The following is a 7,504-nucleotide window of genomic DNA, read 5'->3' as shown; positions in this document are numbered from 1 at the left end:
CTAAACTACAAACGGTGATGCCCTAACCTTTCAAAGGGATATTAGGAGTGTGGACGAGATACTCAGCTCACAAGATGAGACACAAGATTGGGGTTCACCTCTAAAGAGCCTAATAACTGCTGCATCCCTCTCTCCTCACAAACCTGTCCCTACCACCTATTAATCAAAAAAAAATTCTTACATGGAACTGTAAAATTTATTTGCATCTTATTCTTTAGGCGGTTTTATTTTCATGACCATTTGCTCTATAATGTTTTATCTGAAGCACTTACATTGCCTTGTTCATAAAAGTGCTATAGAAATAAAGCTGCCTTTAACCTTCAACCTCCAGCCTGTCACCAGAGCCTATGAATGCTTTTGTCTTGTGCCTGGGTCATAGAGAACACTCTGGTCCCTGTCTGTCTAGGAAGTCGATATTGACTGCATCAGCATCTAGCCATAAGTTATATTGCAGCAAACGCTGGTTCCGCTTTTGAAAACTGTAGCCACACTTGTCGCTTTACTGGCAAGGTATATTTGCTCCGTCTGCAGTGCACCTCCTGCGTGTGTTTGTGTGTGTGTGTGTGTGTGTGTGTGTGTATTTTAAATTTCTGTGTGGTTTGGTACCAAATTGATGTGTTTACATTGTCTAATACTACTTATTGTCTTCTTAAATAAGTTCAAATTCACCCCTTGGTCTGTTATTCCTGAGTCCTAGTTCTAGATCTCCTTCAAACCTAGACTCTGGGCCTATCTGTCAGTGAGTAACTACAGTGCTACACTATCGTTTAAAAAAAATATATATCATTAGGCTACTTGTTTTGCAGCTCTTCCGGATATTTTGCTCCTAGTCTGTGTGAACTTTCTACAGAGTTAGTTGGTCCCTCTTCAGTCATAAAGGAGTAGAGGCGTTTTGACTTGCTCTAGTGTGGTTTTTGTGTTCACAATATGTATATTACCATCAAAGTGTTTGTTCATACAGACGCAAAGTTAAGAAGTGTTCTAAATAATATGTAGCCCTGGATAAATTTAATTTAGATATTTATTGAAATTATTTTAATTCAATCCAAATAGATAAATATGGTGAAGAAAATATTAGTTAATTAGTTAATGCCATATGTTAAAATGGTTAACATTAATAAAACGTTTAAAATGTAAGAGTTACATTTACAGTTTTTAAAAGATCAAAGTTTTAAGCTCATGGAGTTGACTGTAGTTTGAGTGAAGTGTACATGATTCAGCACGTGTAAGGGTAATCTGCCACACAGTTTAACCTGATAGCAGCCTAATATGTCAATCATCGTCTTTCTGTACTTTTGTTGGAAGGTCATGACCTATCAGCCAATGTAATTACAATCCCAGGTAGAGGGGCGGGGCTTAGATGTAACATGTAGAGATCCAGTCAGAGACGCTAAGTGAACGGACTTTGTGAGGTTTAGTAGGTTGTAGAAGGACATTGTTATCCATTACTGAGGCTGACAACCAGTTATGCTGTGTTTTGGCATATTGAAATCGACAAGAGGTAAATATACATGTGCATGTGTGTGATTATATATGCTGTAATTAAGTGTTGTAGTATCTATTGTGTCACTAACTGTGAATAGCAGTTAGCGATAGCACAATTGCCATTAGCATTGTTTTCGTAGCATACTGTTAGCTTTGCATGTGAAATAATTGAGACAAGCTACCGATAATTCGCCGTGAAATAGTGGATGGACCTGCTTTCTCAGTTAATTTATTTGATTCAGGAGACGGACATTTGTGACTGTAAAAGAGAGAGGATCGGGGAAGCTCCTCTGGACCACCCAGAGAGCGGTTTTCCATCCTGCTGGTGTGATGTAGACTGTCGCTGCTGGTTTCTGTTCTGCTGATCTTCCTGCTGTGGTTTACCCGGTGCTCTGTCTGCTGCCATCGCCAAGTTCGCCTTTATATCCCCTTGACTGGGATTCGTGAGTACTGAGTATATTGCACGTGGATTTTATTTTATTGGTTGTGTAAACAAGTGAAACGGCCGTCACATTTTTAGGCCTCCTCTCCCAAGCTTCTATTCAGGCCTGCAACAGGGTTTTTTTTGTTTGTATTTTGATTTCTGAGTATGAATGTGTGAGTGTGGGCCCACAGATAACTATTCAGGTTTACATGTCAAAAGGATTTATGCATTTATTTTTTTGAAACCTAAGCAGAGGTAACAATTTATAGTATACTCTGATAGCTATATTGAGGCAACATATTATTTTGGGTGTCATAAAAAATAGGGAGTTATTTATACTGGCCTCACTTGTGTTTATGTTTCTAATACACCATACATGTGTTTATTATTTTTGTACTTTAACTAAATAAATTCCCAATCTGGGTTTATAGTATTTAAAGTATCATTTTTGGGTCTTAGATTTTGTACATGAGGTTTTGTTCTGAGTTACAATATAAAAGAATAATCAAGGTTAACACAAAACTTACCTAATTCATATTGGAGGCACCGCCAGTTATTTTAATAATATTGAGAAACATAGATTGCTAACAGAAAATCAAAGAATGAAAACTTCCAGCCGAGGATTGTTTGAATTGTGAAAGCTATAATGGAAAGTTTCCCACACAGCGCCACATGTTAGACAGTGTATCGACTGCACGGCAGTGACAGGATCAAAGAAAACAAACGCACAGATAATTTTTCTTCTTCATGTATGCCCATTTATCTTTGTTTCAAAATCAGCCAGTCACAGGTACTCTGGGGCACAGGCATCTGTCCTACACTATATACTCCATACAGACAGAAACAGAAACTTACAAAAGAACAGGGATTTCTCTATTTTCTAAGTTTGAGTGGATGGAATGACCGATATCTTGTGTTGCTTAATGCGAGTGAACTTTGAATGTCTGTCACTTCCACTAATGTCATCTTCTCTCTGTACCCTAGTGACTCCCCTCATCCGCTCCATCTACAACTTCCAGTAAGGGGAGATCACATTCTCGAAACAGTGCTGATCCAGTTCAACTTTTCCGGCCGCGAGGCGCGGGGTCATCCATTGTTTTGAAAGGTGTCACTTGACTGTCAGCTCTCCATCGCGCGCCCTGCATGGCAGTCAAGAAAAGAACCTCCTGAACCATTCCTGCTTAACTCACCTCCACTGGACCTTTCACATTTTTTCCATCTCAACATCAAACATATTGAACGATACTCTAAAATTTATATATAAATTGCCCAGCCATACGTCAGCCCAAACTTACTTTTCCTGACACATTTAACATTAACTTGTACATAATACATCCCCATACACTGGAGTATCTCATGAGTCCAGATGCCCATCAATACGCTGTTGCACGAGAGGTGAATGACACCAAGATATGGCAGTTGAAGAAAAACAAATGTACAGTATGTGATAACAGGACATGCAAGTCATCAATAATCAACAGTGTTATTTTTGTGGTGGTTAAGTCTAGATTGATCGTGCTAGTAACGTTAACTAGCAAGTTGTTCGTTAAGGGCTGACGGCTGGTTAACGTTACGGACAAAAACTATTTGTTCCGTGTATTCTCTTGTGTGTATCACATATCCGTCTCCTCTAGCTGTTGTGGTTGATATGATGTAGCTTTGACCAGACACAAAAATGGTGACAGCAAAGCACTGTGATGTCACGTGGTCCTTTAAATATAATTATAAATATAAAAATATAAATATATACCAGAAACTATGCACAAAGGACTACTTGCACCCTCGTGCTGCTGAATATTTGATGTATTTAATAAATGTCATGTTTTATATCTGTCATGCTTTTGTGTTTGTCAGTACATTTTTCAGCTTGACATTTTTAGTAATGCATGGAATAAAAATAAATGAAAATACTTATAATGATTTATCATTACAACTTAATGTCCAATTGAATCAAGATCATAAACCATAGTATTTGAATGTGTTGAGGGATCTGACACCTGCTGTTCCTGTGTCAAGGTAAGTCTCCTGAAAGGTCAAATGAAGTATGACACGTATGTTTAATTTAGTTGCTTTATATAGAGCGCTGGTGGGTGTTTTTTGCATAAAGATATGAAAGTAGAGGAAAGAATTAATATATCTAGCAGTCTTCGCGTCAATTGCGCTTACTGGAATTCAAATAAATGGTGATAGTGCCCTATGCTGCCATTATAATTTTAATTTAGTTTTTATTGAGATAACTAATTCTTATTTAACTGACTGTATGCAAGACAGCTGTGACTGTCTTAAATTGTCCCAAACTAGCATTGTTTTGTAGTAATTAAATAAGATTTATAATAATATTTAGGTTTGATTGTTACATGCCCTTTACAGAAATTATTAATCCTTTTTGTCAAGATTTTCAGAGTTGTCAGATATTCTGGTAAGCTACCATTTGGTTCCTAGTAGTTGAATTAAGAGTACAGTATTTTTGAAAATCTGCTTACTCTCCATGTTAACCCCTCTCTTGGTCTTTTAGTAATAGACCGGTATTTGCAGCAATTAAATATCACCATATCTGAAACCCTTTTAACAATAGACCCAGATAAAATGTACAATAAAAGGCAGACGTGATACCATTAGGTTCTTAGTGGGACAGCGTTTAGTCAGTTTTTAGTGTGACAGGGCTTACTAAATTTAAGAAGATAATAATGAAAATAGCTCCTCACCACTTTTTATTACATTTTTAGGAGGATGATTTGGGTTGATTAATTAAATAAAGTATGAGCACCCAGTGCCTACTGATGTCTGGCAATACAAAAGTAACATACTACAAAGTTGTGCATTTTCTTTGGGCTACTTAAACAAGCTGCAAAAGGAGATCCATGCTTGATTAGTGTTGCCTGACCTCCTTCTTTACTGATTGGGTGATTAGAGTTCAAATCTATTGGCTGTGAAAGCCACAGGGCGGAGTTGATTATCAAAACGCCACCAGGTGTCTAATAAGCATCTGCTGGCTGCCGGCTGGCTGCCGGCTGGCTGCCGGCTGGCTGCCGGCTGGCTGCCGGCTGGCTGCTTCGGCTGGCTGCCGGCTGGCTGCCGGCTGGCTGCCCGCTGGATCGACGCTGGCTGCCGGCTGGCTGCCGGCTGGCTGCCCGCGGACGGACGCTGGCTGCCGGCTGGCTGCCCGCGGACGGACGCTGGCTGCCTATGGCGAGTGGATAGTGCCACGGATAACCTACCGAAGGAGACTGTCGTGTGACTCTAATGTGTGGATTGACTACACCGTCGCCAGTGTACATCGTCGTTGATAAGTACGGCGCTACACCTAGCGTCGTCGCCAGACGTGGCCCTTGTGAATTCAAGATAGGCTACAGTAAGACTATAGCCTATACGTTTAAATGTATTTCAATTCATTCAATATATGTTCCAGGCCCTTAAGCCATTATACAAGTTGCTCTAAAAGTAGCCTACTGACAGTATAAAAATAATACGATGAATTAAATTGTAGTATCTCATCAGCTTATGTGACCTGCGCACTGTTGGAAGAATGCGTAACTCTAACATTGATTGAACATCGGCGCCATCTACTGGATCATTGGCACTAATTAGGCCTACTGTTTATAAGCTTCATAGATCTATTTATATGTAACTGTATGTACGTATGTGTATATGTATGCATGTATACACTTTATTATATACAACTTATATATGAAGCCTACATAGTGAAACGTTCATGTTTAACGTTACCTTGTTTATCTTTGATTTGAGCCATAACGTCATGTCTGTTTCTGTGTTGAAAGCAGGCCAGACTCAAATTCCCTTGTGTTTACTTGGCCAATAAAGCAGTTTCTGATAAAAATACGAAATATACTGTAAGTTCTTTATTTAGTATCTTAGACCCCCAAGTAAAAAAAATTCGATACGTAAGGGTTAATGCCTGACGAGGTGTCCATTGTCAGGTATTAATGGACGACGGCCAGGCGTGAACCGCGGAGGACGGTTGCCTCCGCTCCATACATCCATGGATATCTATATATACACACCAGTGTTGTAATGTAACGGAGTACAAATACTTCGTTACTGTACTTAAGTAGAAATTTCACGTATCTGTACTTTACTTCGCTATTTAAATGTATGTCAACTTTCACTTTTACTCCACTACATTTCCTAGATAAAATGTATACTTTTACTCCGTTATATTTCCACTAAGCATCTTCGTTACTCGTTACTAAAAAATAAAATTAGAAGAAATGTGTGCGACTGCAACAAGGGAGGTTTGGCGAACCTAATGCTAATCCCATATCAAACCGCCATGGAAGCACGAGCACCTACTGGAGGACCTCCCGTTATCGTAGACCACCAGGCTCGACATAAGCAATGGCCCGATGGCCCGGGGCCAGTAAAAACGTATGTCGGGCTGGTTGCAGCCACAGTCACTGGTGTGTGCGTTACTTCACGCAGCACATGTACTGACTGGAAACGTTACCGAGGATTATTTACCGCCGATGGCGCAGATGAACTAACGCTACACTCGTTACTGTAAGAAGGTAGCCTACAATAAAACCTCCATGATTAAAGAGTCAATACTTATCAATAACCCACGTACCTGTTCTACAGGCAGAAACACGTAGAAACCATATCTCAGTCTGATCTGTCTGCGCTGCCCACTCTCGTCCACCGCGCTGTGCAAACACAGCTCTACTCTGCAAACAGCGACTTTACAAACGAGCTAAAATGAAAGATGTCAGTTTGTAGTCTAACTGTTTGTCTTAATTTGCAACCAATCTTGAACTTTGGACAAACTCTTGTAAACGTAGCTGATTTCTAAACGAGCCATCCTCTCCGCTGGAGCGGTAAACCTATGGAGGTATTATAAGACCAAAACAAATACATATGGCTACTTAATATGCACGTGAATGACACGTTCTTCATTGTTGACGATGTTGCCGGTTGTATTATTTAGCAACAGAATTGTCTTATTTCAAATTAGGCATACAGGACTAATCTGAGATCATTTTCTAGTTAAGTAGCCTATCTAGTTATCATTATGGATTTTCCATGTTTTTAGGGGTTTGCTTACTAATGTAAAAAATATAGCATTAATTTAGTAAGAAAGTGAAAATATCAAGATGACAAGATGATGCGTATTAGGTATAATTTTATTTTCTTTATTTGAATGTAGTTGATGACCCCTGGTCTAGCTTTGCTGCTAATGGCACAACATCCAGTGGCAGTGGCTAGCTTTTTTCCTGCTTTTTTGTCCTTTTCCAATCACACCTATATTTCTTTCAGGGCCAGTAAAAATGTAGAAGGGGCCAGCAAAACTCTGATCTACTGGCCCCTGGGGCCAGTGGGGATTTTTTTTTATGTTGAGCCCTGCGACCACCCCAACAATAGTGGTGAACTCGGTGAACAGGGTAATGGTGAAGATAACGTCACAAACATATGCTGTTTGTTCTTTGAACTTAAGAGAATTGTGCCTGAAAAGTCCCTGAATATGCTTTATGCTTTACTATAAGAAAGCCACAATAAAAGTTCTAACCGCTTGCTTTTAAAAAAAACAACTTTTACTTTTACTTTTGATACTTAAGTACATTAAATATCAGAAAATTACTT

The 7,504-nt window shown here is 39.3% G+C and overlaps 1 long non-coding RNA gene across 1 annotated transcript; it reads left to right on the top strand.

Annotated features, from left to right (window-relative positions):
- The first annotated feature begins 1,361 nt into the window (after positions 1-1,361).
- LOC120574813 lies at positions 1,362-2,937 on the top strand. Its single transcript, XR_005641906.1, has 3 exons — positions 1,362-1,501; positions 1,728-1,928; positions 2,894-2,937. It is a non-coding gene; the product is annotated as an uncharacterized LOC120574813 (long non-coding RNA).
- The last annotated feature ends 4,567 nt before the right edge of the window (positions 2,938-7,504 follow it).

The sequence above is a fragment of the Perca fluviatilis genome, chromosome 15, assembly GCF_010015445.1.
Source record: "Perca fluviatilis chromosome 15, GENO_Pfluv_1.0, whole genome shotgun sequence".
Lineage (NCBI taxonomy): Eukaryota > Metazoa > Chordata > Actinopteri > Perciformes > Percidae > Perca > Perca fluviatilis.
Note: the sequence above shows the minus strand (reverse complement) of the source record. Positions and strands in the feature narration are given on the sequence as shown.